Raw genomic sequence first — 23,344 nt, 5'->3', positions numbered from 1 at the left:
TCAGTATTAATTACCTATTGCTGAGACTTTTCCAAACGTGAGCTATAGATGTAATTAAATCTCAAACAAAATCCTCAAAATAACTTGTGGATATTGGTAACTGATAACAATTTAAACAGAAAGGTATAAATCCCAAAATAATTAACACAATACTGAAGAGCAAAGTTGGACACTGATACTACCTGACTTCAGGACTTAGCATAAAGCTAAAATGATAAGGACAAGTTGGTACTAGTAAAAGCACAGACTAATAAAGAATAAATAGAAATTTAGATTCATACAAACCTACCCAGCTGAACTTTGACAAAGGAGAAAAGGAAAAGAGTAGGCAGTCATTTGAATGATTTGTACTAGACCATTTGGATATTCACATGCAAATGATGGATACAGACACTATTCTTACGTTGTTTGTAAAACAAACTGAAAATGTGCCATAGGTCTTAATATAAAATGTGCAACTATGAAGCTTCTAGAGGATATCATAAGAGCAAAATATAGGCACCTGGGTTTTGCTGGTGAATTTTTACAATGCAAAAAACACTGTTCCTGAAAGAAAAGGGTGAGAAGTAGAAAGCCAGTGAATTTCAAAATCCAGAACACTAAACACTACCAAGTTCTAGGGAAGGTGTAGGACACCAGGTACTCTCATTCACTGCTGTTGACAATTGCAAATGGTGCAGCCACTTCATTGAAAAGCTAAATGTTATACCGTCCAAAACACAATCGTGCTGGTAGGCAGATGCCCAATTACATTAAAACTAATCTCTAGGTAAAAACCTACACTTGCCCTTTATAGCAACTTTATGTAAAATTGACAAGTAAACCATAAGGGTCCCCTTCTATGAGTGACTGACAAACTGTGTTCCTACCAGGGAATGCTATTCATTGATAAGCAGATAAGATCAGGGCAAGGGTATGGTCACATACCTACAATCCCAGCACTTTGGAGGCAGAGACAGAAGGACCAGAAGTTTGAAGCCAGCCTGGGCTACATGGTAATCCCTGTCTCAAACAAAAAGAATCTAGTTTCTTATTATTAAGTACAATATTAGATAAGACTGTTTTTGTTGATGTTTTTCAAATTTGATGAGAATGTTTTAAAATTCAAATGAGTTTTGTCAAATGCTTTAAGTACATTGTTTATTCACATAATTCTTTAGACTACTAATGTGATGTATCCCATTAATTGAGTTGTCAACCATTAAAAGAAGAAACCATGGGAGAATATTAAATGCATATTACTGAGTGAGAGAAGCTAGTCTAAGAAGGCTAAATACTGTGTGATACCAACTGTATGACAAGGAAGAACTAGAGAGAATAAAAAAACCTAATGATTGCCCAGATCCAGGGGGAGAAGGGCGAGATGAACAAGCAAAGCACAGGGTTATGTGGGGCACAGCACTGTTCTGTGTGCAGCATGACATCATATGTGATCAAAGCTCACAGAACTATGCAATACGAAGTGAACCTGTGCAAGCTGTGGACTTGGTTAAAAGAATGCATTAACATTGGTTCAGCAGTTGTAACAAACATACTCCAGTGTACGTTGTTAATTATACTGGGAATTGTGCAGGACAGGGGGAAGGGAATGCAGAAGGACTGTGCTTTCTGTGTAGCTGTTTTTAAATTGTATAGAGGTGTGTCTCTGCGTATGTGAGAGCATGTATCACAGCAGTTGTGTAGAGGTGATGGACAGCCCTATAGAGTCAGCTCTCTCCCACCACCTTTAAGAGTGTTCTAGGGATCAAACACAGGTTGCCAGGCTAATATGGCAAGCAACTTTGCCTTCATTGAATTATCTTGTCAGCCCTCTGTGTATTTTTTGTAAAGCTAAAAATTTAGGTATGCTTTTAAAAGTGATTAATCACTGTGATAAGCTAAATGAGGAGAGTTTACATAGAGAAAGAATCATCATGACAGTGAAATAGTGGGAAGGGGAGAGTGGGTCTGATGAGACCATTGGCATCATCATTTCTAGCAATCTGGCAGGCATGAGTCTATAGAGGCCTGGTTATGCCAAGGGTTAGCAGACTGGATGGCCTGAATCAGTGTTAGTGAAAATGGAGAGTACCCCCGACTTAACCAAATCCTGAATTTCATTTGTTTTCACCAAAGTTCAAGCCGGTGGTAGATCTGCTTGATCTTCTGCCAGCTGCAGTTGGCTGATGAACGGCTTGCTCTGTGCTGCATGTAACAACATGGATTGAAGAACTGGGTGGTACTTAAGGATCCCTGCTGAAATGCGGTTCCTGGGTAAGCCTAGCAGACAATGTTGTCTTCCTTCTGCATACAGATAGATAGAAGGAATCATCCACAGCCCAGTGGCACCTCCAAGTTCCAAGCAACATGGCACAGAAAGCATCGTGGGGCAGTCTCCTTAAAAAGAATCCTGTAAGAGGGTAGCATGAGGCAGGCCACATAACCTGTAAAAAAGCAGGCCCAAGATATGTGCCCCAGTGTTTAGGTGCTCTGGAGGTGCCATTTTAGGCAAAGGCATCCTGCCTTCTGGGAATGTGCTACCTCCCCTGCTGGCAATACACTCATTCCTTTTTTTAATCCCAGGTGCCCTCTCTGATCTCATTTTTGGACTCTTTATCTCCCAACATCAGATTTCATTTACTAAGGACACCAGCTGTCATGAGTGTACTGTGTCAGAAATGATAGGCAGAGGTAGTATTTTATACAATGTTAGACTTTATTACAGTTACAGTTAACTTGCAAACTCTGTCAAATTCACTGCCTCTAAATCACCAAGTATTATTTTGTTTCATAGAAATGGCCATTGGTAATCAGTAGGTTTTTTTCATTGCAGTCTTAATTATTAGTATTTTCAGATCATACATTACATTCACATAGTCTCTCTCTCTCTCTCTCTCTCTCTCTCTCTCTCTCTCTCTCTCTCTCTCTCTGTGTGTGTGTGTGTGTGTGTTGTGTGTGTGGTGTGTGTGTGTGTGTGTGTGTGTGTACAGAATGGCTAAGGAAGGATTAAAGAGGCTGCACAGTTCAGAAGTGCTATCTTGAAATCAGAACTAAATTCCCTAGGATTGTAGAGAACCAGAAAATAAGTTTTACAAACTATAGGCACAGAGCTATTTAAGACACAGTTGTCAGATACAGGCTGGGTGGCAAGCAGTGTCGAGTGTTGGTTTGAAGTCAGCTGAGTGTCATAGTCAGGAGAAACTATTCACAAGCTAGAGCCTAAAGACAAAGGCACAGGTCCTTCAATGTGGCAATTTTGCTGATGAAGGTTCATGATAAGTGACCAGGTGGCAGGTCAGTGTGCTTGCCACATCACAGTCTTGATGTTTGTTTTATAGTCCTGAGTGAGAGTGTTACATCTGGTGTGATTGATACACTCATGTTTTTAGTATGATTTGATATATTCATAGGTGTCATTATTTGTTGGCACAAAACAATTATTGGTGTGTGCCTGTTGTGCTGATGATGATTGTTTACTTGGGTCACCCAGATACAGCATTCTTTCTTGGCACTTACTTTTAAAATGGAGTCACTCAGATCAAAGCTATTAGATACATCAAGTAACCCAAGGCAGGGTCATTGTGTTCTCCTCACCAGCCATTATGAAATGCCTCCTTTTCCACTTTACCTGTAGTGTATATATTGTGGCAGAGGATGTCTGACTTGGAATTGGAAAGTTCAGGGGGACTCAGTGTCTAAGAATTACCACTACTACAGAATCTAGACAAAACACTGCTTATGCTTCTGCATGCCTACACAAGCCATGCTCACAAACTGCCTTCTATCACCCTTCTCTTCTCTCATCCCTTTTGACACTTCCCCTTCTTTACTACTCCATTTTTATCCCTGCAGCTCACCCTCCTTTGCACCCCCCGCCCCCGTTCTCCCCTATCTTTCGTTGTCCTATCCACCTTGTCATTCATGCATCATGTCTTGGCCACTGATTCCTTTTATTATCTAGGGAAACCTAGTATAACAATTCAAGTTAGCTAATACTATGCAAATTAGCCCACACACATCATTGTCAAGCCAGAACATGGTTATACTGAAGACTAATGCAGGAAAAACTCTGTTTCTGTAGAAATACAGTGAGGAGTAGATGATGTTAGATCTGTAACCTTGTCAATTGTTTTAATATATTACATTCATATTTAGGAACTGTCATAATACTTGACAGCAGTAATTCAGTACTTTCATATATTTCTTTGTGGATTACACTTATATACATTTGTGATGACATGCCCTTCATCAGTACCCTCTGGTTGTAGTTTGGTGGGTGGTAGTAATGTTCCAGGCCTGATTCCACGGGGAAGGCATTCACTTTCTGGTCATTGTGGTGCTTCAAATAGAAGAATGGCCCCACAGGAAAGCTGCCTGCACTTGCTTGCTTACTCCAAACAGAACATGAGTAAAAGCAGCCTTTTAAACACATGTGCCAACATGCATATATCTGTAACCTCCATACAGAGTGACAAGCCTGCCTGCCATCAGGCTCAGGCAGGCTGGCAACTCCGTTGGTCACAAGTTGCTGAGAAAGGCAAGCTCAGGGTGGCTGATTGACACCTTGGAGCAGTCATGATGTTTGGATATTTGGGGCAGGGGGCTTCACAGGTTCCTGTAGTTTGTAGGAGAGCAGGTCTTTGCCTTATGAAACCCCTATCTCCCCCACCCTTGCTCCTTCACTCCATCACTGCTGAGAGGTGAGCAACATGGAAATGAGCTGCATCGTCTCAAATTTCAAAAAGCCCTGTAGCTACATGGTGACAGCAGAGCTCTGAGCAAGAGCCCGCCCTGCAGCACAAGAGGAAGATGAACAACTTGTAAGAGGTGTGGCTCATTGCATCCCGCCTCAGAGCAAGAGTCTTCATGTTTTCCGAGTGAAGATGCATTGTTTTAAGATGTACTAGGTACTTACCCCAGGCATTGGTTTGACCTGCAGATGACTTCAGCTTTTGGAATTGTGGAATGTAGAATGAAAACTAAAAATATAGCTGTAGACAAAAGGCACAAGAGATTGTTATCTCCAGTGCTAGTGAACTGTTCCCCTGAGAAAACTGTCTTGCGGAATAGCTTTATTAGCTCTTTCTTATTTTGTGTCTTTCTTATCACACCACCTAGAAAATACATTAATGCAATTTTTTTTTCTCACACTTATCCCAGTGTAAAGAAAGTAACTTCATTTAAAAGTGTTTGTTTAAAACATCATTGGGCTGGGATGATGACTGAGTGAAGTGCTTGCCCTGTAAATATGAAGACCTGAATTCAGTCCTCAGAACCCATGTAAAAAATCCAGGCATGGTAGGATACCTTTGTAGGTCTCTGCTGAGGCTGAGACAGGAAGATTCCCTGAGGCACACTGTCCAGTCAGCCTAATGGCTGAAGTCCAAGCCAAGTGAAAGACCTTGTTTCAAAAAACAAAGTGGAAGGCACCTAAGGAATGACACCTTAAGTTGACTTCTGGCCTCCATATTGCATAAGTGTACCTTTGTGTGAGTGCAAACTTGTTGTGCTTGTATGTTCTCATGGATACATGTGTACACACACACACACACACACACACACACACACACACACACACACACACACACAGTGAAAACCTAAACTGAGGGTATTGTTCAGGATAGATCATATGCAAAGCCTTGGGTTCCATCCAGCATTACCAAAAAAAAAAAAGCCTGTATTACTATCCCTTAAAAATACAAGTTCCACATTCCATCTTGAATTACCATTCAGTAAAAAAGCTTTATCTTCTTACCAGAAAGTCTGTATGTGCAGTCTTCTCAATATTAGATTACATGAAACAACATTTTTTGAGATAGACATGATACATGCCTGTAATATACATTCAGGGGGATCTCAGGTACCAGGCCAGCCTAGGCTACACAGAAAACTCACATGTCAAATAAAAACACCTAATTTTGAAATAGCTCTTTCAAGTCATGACAAGAAGAATAGTGTTTGTTTATGATTCCTGAAAGGCAAATGTAGCGCCTGTGGTCAGCATCCTTTTCTTTCCTCATCTCAAAACCACCCACTTGTGCCACCTGGCAGAAGGCCCCATCTTTCCCTGGGCCACCTTAGGCTGCCCCAGATCTTTCCTGAGTTGAAACATACTGCCCAGCTCTTATTTAATTCTTCCAGGACATAGGGGTCTTATTCAAGATCACCTCTTTTTTTTATACCGAATATGTTTCTGAAGCCCACCAGCCCCCACTCCACCATCTTCAATCCCTGGGAAGCCTCCGGGTTCTTTTTCATCACACAGCCACTGTTGGTAGTTGTTGGTATCCACATAAAGGCTTCAAAGCTTGCTAAAGTGCCGCAGAATGCCAGGACCTCATTCTGGGTACTCACAGAAATGGGACAGTGTCCATTTGTGTTCCTTTTTGTTTATGTCAGAAGAAGGTATTATTTGCAAAGTACACGAATTTTCTCTAAACAAATTATTCAGGTGTTTACTGAATCAGAGTCAGAAAGAGCCTAAAAGATGACCTGTTGTAAAGTCATCAAGACAGCATTTGTGTAATGATGTCATGGAATCAGAACTGCAAGCCTGGAAGAACCTGAGATATTTTCTCCTCTAAATTCACAGAGGTGAGGAGGCCTAGCCCCAGAGAGATCCTAAGCTTGCCTGAATCTCCACCAATTCTGGTAGCCATGCCTAGAGCCTGGCTTTCCATTGGCCAGCATGACATAGATATCTCCCCCCTCTTTAAAGATTAGATTATCTGTTTTGTGTTTTGATAAAAGATGTCACTAAGTAGCCCAGGTTGACCTTGAACATACAGTCCTGCTGCCCAAGCCTCACAAGTATTGGTATAACAGGTATGTGCAACTACACCTAATTTACAGTACTTCTGGTCAGACAATAAGGCACTGACAGTTTCTTAGAGCTGGGTATTCCATGTTAAGGCTATGGAAAGGTATTCATGAATTAAAACAATATGGACTTAAGTTAGAACTATCATTCTGTCGTCTGTGATTCTTTTTGAATCAAATGTGTCTGAGGTTTGGCAGAATCCCTCTTGTTTTTCTGGGTCTACACTTTTGTGTGATGTTGACACAAGAGTCTCTCTGTGTAGTTCTCGCTGTCCTGGAACTTACTCTGTAGACCAAGCTGGCCTTGAACTCACAGAGATCCACCTGTATCTGCCTCCCAAGTGCGCCACCAACGCCCAGCTATGAGTTCAGCCTTTTATACTTGTTTGGCTTGGCCAAATTCAGAGGATGTATTGATTCTTGAATTACATATCTTTTTATATGTTCCAAAAATCATTATTTCTAAATTTATAGGCATTTCCCCCTTAATGGAGAGCATGTTCTACCTGTTTTCTAGAATTTCACATTTATAACTCAAAGACTTTTTCCCAAACTGATATTTTAAAGTAATTTTCATAGAGCACTGGAGAGATTGGTTATCAGTTAAGAGAACTTACTGATCTTGCAGAGGACCTGGGTTCAATTCCCAGCACCCACATGTGGCTCACAAGCATCTGTAACTCCAGTTTCAGGGAATCTGATTGCCGCTTGTGGCCTCCATAGGCACCAAGCACACACGTAGTGCACATACATACACTCGGGTACAAAACTAAAACACAACAATCAATAGATATTTTTAAGTTTATAATTCTTGTAAGAGCTTAATAAGCTTTGAAATAAGTAGGACACAATCCATCATACGCAGCAGTGTCCAATTTTAGCCCACTAACAAAAGGTGGTAGATAGTATCCACTTAGCTTATTTCAAAGCTAAGCGACTAAATAATCTTTTATACAAAGAAAACACCAAAAAAGAAAATACACACTCATAAGTTTGGACTTTTGCTTTGAAGTAACATTACATTAAAGGCTGGTGGTGGTGGAGGAGGAGGAGGAAGAGGAGGAAGAGGAGGAGGAGGAGGTGGTGGTGGTGGTGGTGGAGGAAGAGGAGGTGGTGGTGGTGGTGTTGTCTGTATTCATGCCTATAAGTGGGTATGTATAGGATAGAAGTCAACATAGGATGTCCCCCTCTGTCTCTCTCCACTTTACCTTTTTATTTAAGGATTTTATAGCTGAGTACACAGCGCTTCCATCCTTCCCATCCTCCTCCCCATTCCAATTCTTCCTGTGCCTCCCCATCAACCCCCTCTCAAATTCATGACCTCTCTTCAATATTTATTGAATGTACTGAGTATTTACATGGATTTAGAACTGACCTCTTAGCACTAGGGTCTCATCCCTGAAGAAATAAAGGAAAGGAAAACTGGTAACCCCTCCCTCAACAACTACTTCACCTAGAGATGGAGCCTTGTGGTCTTTGCAGGTCTCATGCTGGCAGTCATATTCTTGAAAGTTCATAGATACAATATCCCTGTCCTGTCCAGAAGAAACAGTCACACAGCAGTAATCCTGGACCTCAGGCTCTTTATGTCTGTCCATTCTTCCAGTATTCCCTGAGTCTTAGGTATAGGAATTGTGTTACAGTTGTTCCTTTGGGGGCTGGGCACCCCACAATCACTTGTTCTTTGCATTCTGAAAAGTTGATTCCATATTGTTCTTTGAGACAGGGTCTGTTATTGAACCTTGAGTTTACCAATTTACTTTACTGGCTGGCCTTTGGGCCTCTTGCATCCTGCCTTTGCCTTCCAGTGCTGGATTATAAGCATTCAAGGCCACATTGAGCTTTTTGTAGGTGTTTGGAATCCAAACTTAAGTCCATATTCCTGTGCATCAAATACTTGATGAATTATTGAGCCATCTCTCAGTTCCCCATTGGTGTATATTTATTAATTTATAAGTTCACTAATATATTCTAAAAATTTCATGAAATATCTAAGTTTCTTTTACTTGAAAAATTCTATGGGCTAGGATTATAGCTCATTGGTAAAATGCTAACCTAGCATACAACAGGCCCTGGATGTGGTAGCCATTAACAAGGAGAAAAAAAGATAAATATTAACAAATAAATAACTAGCCACTTACTGCCTTTATCCATCCCAGAGCATGTGTATAGATCAGATACTATAGAGAGTCAGTCCTGTGCAATGTGGGGAAAAGTATAACTTTATCTAAGATGCATAAATAGGGAAGAGTTTCTTTCAAACTTTCTTTCATTTATTACAAAGAAGCTTAACAAGGACAGTGAATATGTTTCTTTCCTCTAAATGTACCAATCACATTTTTAATAGCTACCTTAGAGTACACATTTTAAAAAAGACAGTAATTAAAATGTATTTATTTCTAAAAATAAAAAAGTGTTTCAGACCACCTTCTACCCACTTGTAGGCTGCCATTATACCAACTAGTCCCAAGAAAGGACTGTCACCATCAATTTTTCCTCTTTAAAGGATTCTAATTCTTTCAGCATGTTCATATGGTTTTATAAAGCCCCAGATGCCCAGCAAATCCCCTTGGTGTTGTAAGACAAGATTGCTGTTAAAAAATGTTTAGGCTTAGTCAGCTTCTTCTTGCTGCTGACTGCATGAGGGGCTCTGGGAAATGGTGTTTATACTAAGCTCAAATTGATAGGGCAAGTTTAATGCAATTGGGTCAAAGGTACAACTGCTTAGCTGGTCTCATCAACCACTCAGGTTTCGGCATGGGTTTATAAGGAGAGGTCTGTAATGATAACATCTGGCTGCTTGAGTTTGACTGTGTTTTGCCTGCCATGATTGAAGGGAATTTAATGGTGAGGAGGGGGAAACATAGGGCAATTTCGTTCTTGAGTTATGGTTCCAGATAGAAAAGGCAAAACAGCAGACTTTGATCTGCTCAGCTCTGGCCATGTAACAGTTTGTTGATGAGATTTGTTTCTTACAGCTCCATCCCTTGGGTTAAGCCATCCCTCAGGACAGGGGCAGGGTGTTGTGGGTATAACTGCCACCAAGCTCTTACTAGTCTTACTCAAATTCCTCTTTCTGATTGTGCTTCTCGGCTCTGGCTCATTGCTCTTTAGGGACTCCAAGGCTACTTACACTCAGTAGAAGTGACAGTACTGCTCCTTAGAATGTTCTATAAATATCATTGACCAGCTGGAAGAGGTGATTACATGGAGTGCTAGACAAAGGGTGAATAAATGGCTGGTGTCTGGCTGAGTTCATGTTGTCAAAGAAAAGGAGCTTAGAAGTTTGCTCCCACCATTCCTATTAGCTTACATAGTGCCAGGGATACAAGGACACTGTGGCCTCAAGAACTAAAAACACACATAAATGTGTCATAAATCTTCTCTAGACATTTAAAGAATTCTGGACTTTTACCGTTGAGCATTGAGTGCCTTCATAACTTTTTAAGTCTACAAGAACATTCTTGTAAAATAAGGAAATAGACAAATATATTAGTTACCTTTTTCATCCCTGTGACTACAATATCCAACAGAAACAATTTGAAGGAGGAAAGTATTTATTTGGGTTCACAGTTTCAGAGAGTTTCAGTCCAATGGTGGGAAAACAGAGCAGTTCAGTTCATAGAGTCAGAGGCGTATGATAGAGGCTTTTCATATCAAAGCCCTACTTTTAGTAATTTATCTCTGCCAGCCAGTCAGTCCTCACCTTCCAACCTCCTAGAGGCTCCATGGCTTCACAGATTAGCACCACCAACTAGGGAACATGTATTCAAAACATGAATCTGTGAGGGACTTTAGATTCAAACTATACAGTGTTCAAAGACAAACCAGTTCACAAACTCTGAGCAGGAGAGGAAGCCCAGCCTGCCTGCCTGTCGTGTGAGATAGGGGGCAGGGACTCTGAGATAAACATTGGGTGTCCTCTCTAGTACCTAACAACTTTGGTCTCTTGATGACTCACAGGGCATCTGCTCTTAGACCCATTACAGAGGACAGCTGCTCAATCTATATGCCAACTACATATTGTCCCTGTGCATAGGAGAGACTGTAGTGATATATTTAAAAGCTCTCCATAAGCTTGAAGCCTGCCTGCATGGTGTCAGTAGAGCTGCTCCATTGACAGTTCACATGACTGGACCCTGTTAGCATGTCAGAGGTCACTAACTCCTCTGAGACAGCAGAGCTGTAAATGTTGTCCCCATATGGAAACATTCTATTGTAGTCCTTAAACTAACTGAACACACTAAATCCAAGAACACCAAACAGATTTGCTAAGGTGCTATTTAGATGAGGCATATTCAGGGATGTATGGCCATAGTCTAAGATGATATTTAGAAAGATGGGACTTTTTCACAGAGCATGCTGAACACCACATTTAAAACGTGGCCCCATCCCATTGCCTATTACATCAACGTGGCCCCACCCTGTTGCCTGTTACAGCAACAATATGTGGCCACCAGTGAGAAGAAGGGAAGCCCCGGCCCCCCATACTGGCAAAGTTTCCTGAAACACCCTGTCTGATACTCATTCCTACCCCTAAGGAATTTTGGCAAGTCCTTAATAATGTCACCTAAGCCTTTGTTGGCTGGTATACTATAACAAAGAAGGACTCTCTCTCTCTACTCTTAAATTAATATTTTACTCTTACTTTCAGTGTTACCTGGAGTCATAGTGGTTATTCATCTTGTAACATTAAACACATGCACAACCTTATACACTAGTCAGAGATAAACTGCCAACTGCCTGTTTCATGAATCGGGCCTGTCCAAGGGTGTTAGAGACGTGCAAAGCCAACTGTGTGTACAGAAGGATATATGTATATTTACATAGCACATGGGTCATGGGGTACAGGATTGTGATGCATACTACTGAAGTAAAATACGTTAATTCCATATTGAAGACACTTCTAACTTCAGTTTTAGAATGTTTTTTACTGTCTTATACCCTTGCTATCAATGAGATCATGAAAAATCTCTTCCTGCCTGTGAAGTCTTTATTGGTATAAAATAACTAGGATTTTCCAAATTAAATATTATTTAAACATTAAATATTGCATCGCACGACCCAATTGTGAGTCTGGAACCACAGTTGCAAAGGGAGTAATTTACTTGAAGCTCAATTGTTCCAATAGGGCAGACCACTGGCTTTTGTTGTTGTTGTTGCTTTTACGTGTGTGTGTGTGTGTGTGTGTGTGTGTGTGTGTGTGTGTGTGTGTGTGTGTGTGTGTGTGTTTGTGTTCTCTATGAGTGTAGGTGGGGAGTGGGCATGGATGTGGAAGACAGAGGACAACTTGCAGGAGTCTTTTCTGTCATTTTACTATGTGAGTCCTAGAGGTCACCAGGCTTGGCAGCAAGTGCCTTTACCTGCCAAGTCATCTGTCATCTGCCTGCCTGCAGATCTCTTCTTAGCAAGTGGGTTTTAACAGCACAGCACAGCCACTCCCTACATTCATCTCAGTGCTCATGGAAGTGAATGCCATGCAAGAACCCCCCACATCCTGATACTTGGACACACAGGACAGTGGAGGTCATAGGGGAGCAAGCAGGAACCTTGAGAGTCAAGGAAACCCATGATGATCAAAAACTCTCATGGCCAGAAGATCAGTGCAAACTTTGACTGGTTTTCACTGAGTAGATTCTTATCCTGTAAAAAATTCTGAAAATCCTTTAAGCTGGTTTGGGGTAAAAGAATAAATAACATTTCAGAATTAATTTGATAAATCACCTATGTAACTGGGTTACTTTCTTTTCTTTTTAGTACTTTTTTTAAGTTTACAAAATAATGGGTTCCATTATGACATTTTCATACATGTTATTGTGCTTTGCTCATATTTCCCCCAGCCACTACCTTTCCCTTTCTCTTCCCTCTCCCTCATCACTTCCCTAGCCAAAAAGAAATAGTATATTCTTTCATAGTATATGATGTTTCTTTGTTGGTTAGATACAAGCATTTATCAGCTAAGTTCTGCTTACTGTGTGTTAGCACTGTTCCAGGCTGAGGCTTGCTTTAGGATCCTTATAGCTAGAAGGGACCCCAGATACCATAAAGAACAATGGTACTCCAGTTCATTGTTCTTTATAGGGCAAACTCAACTAGATATGTTACTGGAGTAAATGGTGATAAGGGAAGGCTTCTCTAATAATGAGATGATGCAGGAGATCTATGAAGAAACTAAAGGAACAAGCCACTCCCCTCTCCAGGGGAAGAAATGTTCTAAAGAGGGCAGTGTAAAGGCCCTGGGGCAAGTGTGTACTTCTTTCTCAAGTGAAGGAAACTGCAGCTGGGCCAAAGTACTTGGCAGGACATAAACAAGAAGTAGGTGGTAAAAAGAGAAGAGCCATAGGCCACTCACATAAGATACCTTGGGCCCTCGGGATGAGAGAAGAGCTCGCTTTGCAGTGCTGTCCTAAAAGAGATGACCTCTTTGGGGAATTTCCCTTGAGTCAGTCAGAACAGGAAGCAGTGCAGGTGTGCAGTTTAGCAAAACTGTGGAGGCAGCAACTACCTATGGAGCCAGCACACTGAGCCTGCTTCCTAATGCTCCAACTAACTATAGGAATCTCATGAGCTCTACCTTGACCAGTGCGTCCCAGAAGCCTCAGCAAAGATTGCAGAGTTGTTGGAGTTGAAATTCTCTCCCTTCCCTTCCCAGCACATACTCTAGGAAAGCTGTAAGAGCTAAGTCAGTCTGCAGTCTAATCACAGACCTCCTTTCCAAGCCGTAAATACCGAGTTGTTTTTCTGCGTAGCCCGGGATGTCCTTTAACTTGCTATGTAGACCAGACTGGCCTCAGACTCAGAGATCAGCCTGCCTCTGCAGGAATCAAAAGCATGTGTCACCATGCCCAGCTTTGAGCAGTAAGCTCTATGGACACAGATTCTTTAGGTTTGACATCTCCCTAAAGGACAGCAGAGAAATGTCATTTTTGAAAGGAAGGTATTAATGCTTTCTTAAAATATCCAGGAAAAGGGGACATAGGAAGATTTTATTTAAAAAATGGAAACTAGTGTCATCTGACAGTTTCTTCAGGGGGGGATTTGTACAAGCTTTGCATCTGAATCTTCATTCATTCATTAATTCCACAAACCTCTCTCCAGAGCAGCCAATAGCCCTCAACACCTGGCCCAACTGTGTGTCAGGCAGTAGTAACAAATCCTGTGCCGCCTGTCCCCCAGTAGCCAACGGGGTGTGGGGAGGGGGATTCTAGACATTTTCCTTGACAGGACAGTCTGAATATATTAACATAAACCAGTTCATGTGACATCACCATCTACATCACTATTCCTGGAGTATTTCACTGAGTTACACTGAGAGCATTAGACTAGTCCTAAGAATGAACAGGCTAGAAAACTAGTGATGCAAACACCCCTATCCCTCCCACAGCCCTGCCCCGCCCCAGCTCTATCCTCAGACCAACAGTGGTGATTTTAAAGTGAGTTTTAACCCCTTAATGCCAGGTTGTCAGTCATCCACAGCCATAGTTGCCACCATTCTTATAGCCTCTAAGTCCACACCTCCCAACTCTCACCCTCCCTGACTCCATGGGTGTGAGCCATGACACCTAGACTTGATTCTAATGCTATGTGAGCATTGGCCTATTGTTTCTCAAGTTTACAAGAAGTCTATGGTGATTTTCACCTGGTAGATCAATTGCCAAGTGCCTGCTACACAAAAGGCACCAAAGGTGCTACTTCTCCCCATTCCCTCCCTGCTCTCCCCCAGGTCCTTTCCAGTCACCCAGGCCACTACCCCCAACACCAGAACCTACCTTTCCAGGGTTAGGTCTTTGTGCCCAGCTCGCATTCCTGTCAATGCCACCTCTCAGCAATGCCTTCGGTTCCTCCATGTGGGTTTCTGGTGGTTTTGTTGTGGTTTCCTTTAGTTTTGATGACTCAGATAATGAACTTCTTTGGCCTATGTTTCCTCTTTTTCTCTATTTTCTCCTTCCTCACTCACACACTCTTTAGCCCTAACATCTGGCAATAACAACTGCTGGACCTGTCTGGGCCTTTCTTCTCATGGGAAAGCTCTACACATTCTGAAGATAGCAAGTATCCTTAGCAAGCTCGTTCTTACTGGACTACTGGCCAGTGCATTAATCTGTGATGGGAATAACCTGCTTAGGAGTATTCTGCCTTACCCAGTGACTTCCCAAAGGCCCTATTTCCAGATTCCATTACCATACGACTTTGGGTTTTCAGTAGGAATGCTGGGGCACATACACTCAGACCATAGCTTGCATGTGGAGGTAGCTTGCTGACACAGGTGCTACCTGTCACTATCCTCATGACAATTCTTCCAGGTTGAAATAACCTGGGGTGGAGTGGGACAAGGACTGCCAGCACCCAAGGACTTGCCCCCTCCCACAGCATGCCAGTGAGTGTCCTGCCTGTGGCCACGGGCTCACCTGTTCTGAGTAGCTGAACAAGTGAGCCTGCTGACCCCACCATCACACAGCTCTATGTGCAGTGGATCAGGTGCTTCTAATTTACATTCTCAGACCCACTCTAGGTTTGTTGTGTGGCCGCAAGCAAGCCACTTAACCTGTCTGCTTCCTTATATGTCAAACAGAGATAATAATACTTAACGACATCACAGGGGTGTAGTGTATATTAATTAATTAATGTTTGTAAAGAGCTTTGAAGACGCGGAGCTGCCTAAGTGTTTAAGTATTCTGATGATAGTCCTTGCTTATGATTAGAGCCTTCCCAGGTTCCTAGACCATCACTCACTGATTACAACCAGGATCTAATAGCACCTGCTGTGCAATCCATGCAGCGCTCTCCGGCATTACCCCTGAGAATTGAATCTAAATGGATTTATAATTTGAAAAAGATGTTGTTCGGTCTGTGCCCAAACTCTGAGCCAGTTATGGAGCTTGCTAGCAATTTTCCAGAAGCCAGGAGGACTGCATAGAGGCATTGGCTGTAAATGGCGCTCACTGTAATTGCTTTCATCTTTTATGTGGTGCTACTCAGATAGAGATTGAAAACTGCTTGCTGGGACTTGTGGTCTCCTCAGGCCATATCTCAAGGTCACAGTAGGGAAAATAGAGGCCATATGGTGTGACCAGCACTGATTTATATACAAATACATGAAATCTGCTGGAAAGAATGAAAGTCCCTAATGTGCTTGTCTTCTAAGCAGCTCTGTGAGAGATTCCAGGTGCTGAGTGTGAATATTCTTGACCACTCCTCCTGTGTGGCCACATCTGTCATAAAAAGACTTCAGAGCAGGGTTTGGTTTGGATGTTAGATGTACATTACATCCTATGTAATGTCATATGCACATATCTCACAAGCCAGGTAAATGGTTTAGATTCAGATACTATATAGCTAATGATCAAAATTTTAAAAAATCCATTCCCGCCGGGCATTGGTGGTGCACGCCTTTAATCCCAGCACTCAGGAGGCAGAGAAAGGCAGATCTCTGTGAGTTCAAGGCCAGCCTGGTCTCCAGAGTGAGTGCTAGGATAGGCTCCAAAGCTACACAGAGAAACCCTGTCTTGAAAAACAAAACAAAACAATTCATTCCCAAATGTTTTTAGAGTTTGAGCTATTACTCAAGTAGTCTACATAGTTATCAAAATCAAAATCCACCCAGCATTGGCACACTTGATCATATTTTGTCTTAAGACTCTAACCAAAGACATGAGTTTTCATTTCTATTCTGCAGGATAGGGATGTTATGTATATTAGTTAATGTTTGTAAAGGGCTTTAGAGATGCAGAGCCGCCTGGGTTTTCCAGATTCATAAAGCTAAAGTGGCCTCCTCAGTTTTTCTTGGTACTTTAGTTGCTCTCAGATATTTGATGTTTTAAACTTAACAATATTATCAGTGAGGCCTACAGGATGGTTCAGTGGATAAAGTTGCTTGTCCCACAAGCCAGAAAAAGATAACCAACTTGATAAATGTGTCTGAAGTTGTCCTCTGACCTACACACACACACACACACACACACACACACACACACACACACACACACACACACACACACGATTTCTAAATAAATAATAAAAAGGAATTAAAACTTTAGGATTGTAAGACTCCTGGAACAGCTACAGTCCTAGTTTTACCTTAAAGGGCTTTTCCAGTCCCACAAGGATCTCTTGGAATGTAGTCAGCACATGGAGAGGTGGCTTGTTGAAGCCTACTCTGTGCTTATCATCCAGAGGTAATTAGCAGAGGCTTGCTTTCCAGTCTGCAGCAAGGGAGCTAGAGCTCATGTGTGAACAAGTGAGCACCTCATTTTGTTCAGGCTGCTTAGGCACCTGCTTGGAGAACATAGCAAGACCTTTGAGATGGGGAGAAGTAATGGGACAGTCATGCCAAGCTTGCAGACAAGCTAGTCACCCTACATTGACTTCTCACAGGGCAGCACAGAGTACCCAATTTAAAACTCCCTTTTCTGGACAACATGTTAACTTGTTAGGAAACTAAGCTGGATTTTAAATGTGTGTTATATATTATATATTATATAAATGCAGGTTATATAATAACTATATTGATCTTTTTGCTGGAAGCTGAAGTTTTTTTTGAAGGTAACCTGGAATTTATTGTAATAAATATTGGAGTGGAATATGTCCACTACCTTACATCCATTTGTTGTAACTAGAACCGTTGTGGAATTGGAGGGGATCAGAGAGGGAGAGAACACCTCCCCTTTGACCATCCTTGGCTTCAGCCACCTTGTTGCCACTTTGTTGCTCTGTATCCACCCCTATTGTCCCTTACTCTGTCTCACCAGGCACACTGAATGTAGATCATAGGTACAACATATAGTTGTACATATAGTTGAACATGTAGTTCATGTTCAGAGCCAGATATCAGATGCAATGGAAAGCAACATCAAAGTAGGATGTTCATGATTCGATCCCTCACAAAAATGCCATGGCCCAGTTAGAAAACTTTGCTCAAGGATCTTATTGGGGTAGGTGTTCTAAAATCAACTTACTAATAATCTTTTTAGGATAAGTAGTCTAAAATTAACTTACAAAGATGATTGCAAAAGAGTTGCTGAAGACCATGAAATTACATGATTGAATGTATGAGCTCTATGGTATATAAAACATGCAACCATGAAGTTTGGAAGAAAACAGAAAATCCTAAGATTCTCCAGTGTAGGATCTCCTCCAGGACTTCCAACCTAGCATTTCCAGCTCCCTCCACTGACACAGGAATATTGACACATCTCTATAGCCAGGGTCTGATTTGTGCCCTAGGATTGAGGAACTCCTTATTAGCTCACCAGGTGGCCCTTCACAACCTCAGAAGGCTGCCTTTAGAGGTTGCTAGTAAACCAAAATCTATCTGCATGTACTGTCTGCATTTACCTACCCAAAGCTAGCCCATTGCCTCTCCCTTGGCAACCCTACTTGGGGACCTTTTCTCTAAGCAAAACTGTGTCTCCCTTTTCCTTGGATATTTATAGCCAATAGCTCAGCACAACCTGTGCAAGCAGAGTACCATGCTTCAAGATGCTCCAAACCTGGTGCCTCAGTGCCTCATATCTGAGAGGAAAACTGGGCTACATAAATTCAGGCATTTTGGTTTTACCTTAGGTTTTCTTTGTTGTTGTTTTGTTTTTATTCAGAGAATATTTTATTGGTTTTGCCTTTGTATGTGGTAATAGGAATTGAAACTAGTCTCATATGTTTGAAATACATCCTCTACTATTGAAAGGTATCCCCAGCCTTTAAAGAAATTTTAAGAGAGAGTGCCACTGTTGTCATGCTCAGTAGCTGTCAACTGGGTGAACATTGTATCATGAAGTACTGGACTGAAACAGGGAGTTTGCCATCCACCTGTCCAATGCTGCATATGCCTTGTCTCCCCTTTGTGCAGGCACCTGTGTGTCTGGGCTCTGCTGGGAATGGCAATGGTCAGCAGTTGGTGGGACTCTGAGCTTCAGTGAACAGTTGAGTGAAATGTGACTTGACAAATGGTAGCTTCAGCTTAGAAACAATGGCATTAAAGAAGCAACTGCCAGATAAAAATCAGTATTTTACTCAAACCCCTATATAGAAATAGCACCATATAGACTTTCATTTTGAAGGATCATAGTCTGTATAAAGTTAGTTCCTGATGGACTGTACAAAGAGAAGAGAGGCAAATAACCCTCAGAGTCTTTTCATTTAGGATTCAGGGACACGTTTTCTAGATAATCATTCTGAAATTTATCCCCACACACACAGTCATCAAAGTCCCCACCCTGAGTCATTCCATGAGAATGCTCTAAAATTGCTGGCCCCAGCAAGGGTGAGGCAGGGCTGAGGAGAGAGGCCCAGTCTTTTAAAGTCTACTGTTCCCAGGACTCCGCACTAACTGGAAAGTGAGGGAAGGTGTTAGTGACTGGGGGAAGGGTCTAGAATTCCTTTTGTTACAGGGATTTTTTCCTTTAGACATAATGAATAAAATTAATGGACAAGAGTTTTGCTTAACTCTCCCAGGAGAAAGACAGAGGGAGGGATAGGAATGCATGAGTGCAGCCTGCCCTGGCTGTCATTTAGGATGGAAATGCCTTACCTCCCTCCACCATGTGCTGAAGGAATTCTGAGGACAGGAAATCTGGTCTCGCTTCACAAACCTGGGCAGTGAAAAAGCCGTGTGAATACCAGTTAATAAATGCCTAGGTCTGTTTTTAACAGTGGAGGGTATCAGTGTCCTGCTTGAAAGCATTCCTAAGCTAGCCAATGTTATAAAATAATAGAGAAGTCTGACATCTTTATTGTGGCATAAGTTACTATATAGCAGTTATCTACTAGCTCATCTGGTTTTTATGATCCCTGAGGTAACTGTCATGCAGATTCCACCAGCCACACTTGTCCACAGCTCAGCTTCTCATTTCAGCACCTGCCTAACTGCATAAGCACCACACTCAGCAACGAAACTAATAGGCTGTCTGCATCTGCAGTGTACATGAACGTACATAGAAACACACACACACACACACACACACACACACACTTACCTGCACTATATCCTTTTCACTCCCAGCTCTGGGAAACATCCATGAAGCAGTTACTCTGCTATACCCTTGGGGCCCAGTATGATGGGCTTCATGCTCATCAGAAATCCGGTGGCTTCAAAGATCCCTGTGAGTGCTTCCTGATCAGACATTATGAATCACTCAAGAGAACCAGGCTCCTAGGTAACTGACATCCATCCTGTTGGAAGAAAACCTTCTTAGCTATCCCCTCTGCAGCAGAAAGGGGGCTGGGAGCTTTGGGAAATGCTGCACCTGTGACTACTATCCTACACACACACACACACACACACACACACACACACACACACACACACACACACACACAGTTCCCAGCATGGGACAGTGGGAAGCCACACCAATCTCTCCTTGTGACGCCTGTAAGTCACTGTAAAGTTGGCTTCCATAAAGGCCTCTTCAGCTCTGCTCCAGCACAGTGTTCATGGTGTACATCCAGTCCTTTTGCTGATAGAATCTCATTTATGCAGTGTGCATCCAGGAACCCAGCCTAATCTGGAAGAGTGAATTTACACTTCCAAACATCAAATCATCCCTTCCTTACCACCTGCAGTAGCTCACTGTTTACTTCCAGGATTTTGGATAGGGGTGTGCTGAATCCATTGATAACCTGGGGTGGTGATCTTCCTGCTCCCAACAACAGTAAGCCTTTTGATCCATAAACACATGATGACTTTCCATTTATATTTGTCTCTTACTTGTATTTTTTTTCTTACATGTTTTTTGAAGTCTTGTTGTAAGTATAACTCCATCATTGGTCTGTCAAAAAAAATGTAGTATTTGCCCTATAGCAGCTACTACTGTCCACCCCAGGTTATCTATCAGGTGAGCTGGCCTTGAGGATATGTGAGTGGGATTGCTGGCCACACACCCCTCATCTGCCTTGTGGTGGAGAAGGTAAGGGCAAGATGACTTACCCCTTGCCCCTGCCACCTGTGGTAGGCAAGGGAGCTGACCCTCCTCCTTACCAGCTGCAGCACTCAGGAAACTGGGCCTTACACCTCACCTGGACAGCACAGGAGAGCTGACTGGGGTACAGGTGAACTGGCTCTGAAAAATGTGAGCATAGATCTGGACTGGCTCCTCATCTGCCATACAGTGGTGTGAGCAAGGAAGAGATGCCCTCCACCTACCTCTGCCCCTTTCCTCTCACCAGATGTAGCACTCCGGAGAATGGCCCCTGCACCTTGCCTGGGCAATACAGTAGAGCTGGTCCTGATGGTCCAGGTGTGGGAGAACCAACCCTGAGGACAGGAAAGCAGGAGAAATGCCCCTGCCTGTCCCTTTGCTCATTGCTGCAAGGGCTGAACTATCTGGGGCAACACTGGAGAGCTCACCCTGATGTTGAGGATGGTGAAGAGCTGGCGGGCTGACCAACCCTGAAATCACTCAGACCTAGAGCCAGGGTTATGAGCTGGTCCACCCCAACATCCACTCCATGTAAAGGAGCCTGACCCACAGATCCAAAGCTGCAGGATCTCCACAACACAGGGCAACAACAGGATAGCCAAGAGGAGATCCAGTGAGGGCCCGCATTAGTAGTGCAACAGAAACCAGAGGGCTTGAGCCAGACCAATGACTCTGCAATGAACATTTGCAAGTAATATATATGTATAAAAGGGTTTACTGTATAGCTTCCATGGTGGATTTTCCTTTTTTTTTTTCTTTTTTCTCTTAAATTTTATTTTATCTTGAGGGGTTTCAAGGGCAAAGGGGGGATATGAAGGGACAGGAAAATGAATGGGTTTGAGATGCATGATGTGAAAGACACAAAAAATAAATAAAAAGAAAGTTTAAAAAATATTAGACATTCTTACCTCCTGGATGCAAACCACAGGTAGCGATGGGCGTCTGAGTGAGCTTGTCCCATCTGTTGAGAAGAGTTTCTGATGTGACATGAAATGTGCTTTGAGGAGAGTCATGCAAGGCTAACTAGAACACTCCAACAGTAGTGGGCTCATTTCTCCTTGTTCCCCAAGCTCACTTCCTGAGAGTAGACAGCCATACTACTCAGTGGCTAGAAAGGGTTAATGTGACACACACCCATGAACCCAGACTATGGCAGCTGTTTGCGTGCAATCTGAAACCTCACATGCAAAGAGTATTTTGAGGAAAGTGTCATAGCTGCCTTTTTTAAGATAAGAAATATATACTTCCATAGTTTTAGATTTTTCCCTTACAATACACTTGTGATGCTCCTTCTCTCAGGGTCTGTGTAATGTCATATTCTCGGCCATTGTGTCATGAAATAAAGAAGAGTACAGATTCCAACAGGAGTTAGAGATGTGCTGTGGTTTAGATTCATTATCAGAAAGTCCTCTACAACAGCTGGCAGAAAAACCAGTCAACACTGTGTAGGCCCAGGACCACCATAGTGGCTTTGCATTGAGACCAGTAAAATACAGCTATTTTACAAAAAAAAAAAAGATTTTATTTAAAATTGTTCATAGTTACATTTCATTATTTCAGAGTTGTAATTAGCTAACTGACCTATGAGTTGAAATATTACAAAGCTTAACTGATCTGACAGTTCTTTAGGCAAAACTATCATGCATTTTATTGAGGTAGGGGAAACCATGCTTTTCCTTGTTTACAGAAAAACTTAATTGTTAATTCCTACCATGTGTTCAAGGCAATGCCTTACAGTGAAGGCAAAGCACAAGAGCTTGGCAGAACTATGCTGTCTTGGTCCTTCACACAGCCTGTATGACTGGTGCTAGTTGTAGAATTGGGAGTCATGCTCATGAAGCAGCCCCCAGAGCAATGTGAAGATACTCTTAAGAGCCTCCTGTGATGCCACATAAGTGGACAGCTCAGAGAGCAGGACACTGGAAAAGAAGGTTTCTTCCTAATGAGGTCAGTATTGAATGGCCAGATGTGAAATTCCATACACCCTTACTGCTCTTTAGACTGCCACACAGAACATCGCACTGCTTAAGTTGTTGCTTCCAAGAACTACAGTGGGAGATCTTGAAAAGTGGGTACCACAAACCACTGCCCAAAGCATGGAACTGAAGGCCACATAACCAGGAGAAAATTATGTATGTGGGGGTTCCCTTTAGGAAGCACAGGCCTTGTTCGAATGGATAATACATGAGGCAGAGGGCTTTTCTCATTGGAGCCCCTGCAGTTTAGACCACCTGCCTTATAAAGGTAGTAAGGTAAGCCCAGGCATGGGGATAGCAGGTCACTTAGGCTCCAGTACTATAGGAGGCTGTCCCTGAAGTGACAGAACCATGGCAGTAAGTATAGATGGAGAGAGTCTAACCATATGTCCCTCTCCACGCTGGCCTAAGACCTTGTCAGGACTCAGCCCAGATAACCTCTCCTCTGAAGAAGGACACCCATCCCCTGCAGGACACTCCCTCCTCTGCACTGTGCTATCTCTTCTGCATTGTGCTGTCCCTTCAGTCTGTTCAGTCACTGGTCATTAGCATCTCATTACAATGGATTGTTGATGTTGACAGGTGTCTGTTCCCTGCTCTGAACATCTGGAAATATTGTTTTTGATGCTTTTCCACCTTCCCAAGGACAATGTTCTT

At 42.5% G+C, this 23,344-nt stretch overlaps 1 protein-coding gene across 1 annotated transcript in view; it reads left to right on the top strand.

Annotated features, from left to right (window-relative positions):
* Positions 1 to 23,344, top strand: part of Gmds (GDP-mannose 4,6-dehydratase) — a 543,354-nt gene that overhangs the window by 498,193 nt on the left and 21,817 nt on the right. The gene's annotated exons all lie outside the window — the stretch shown is intronic.

The sequence above is a fragment of the Cricetulus griseus genome, chromosome 3 (assembly GCF_003668045.3).
Source record: "Cricetulus griseus strain 17A/GY chromosome 3, alternate assembly CriGri-PICRH-1.0, whole genome shotgun sequence".
Classification (NCBI taxonomy): domain Eukaryota; kingdom Metazoa; phylum Chordata; class Mammalia; order Rodentia; family Cricetidae; genus Cricetulus; species Cricetulus griseus.
Note: the sequence above shows the minus strand (reverse complement) of the source record. Positions and strands in the feature narration are given on the sequence as shown.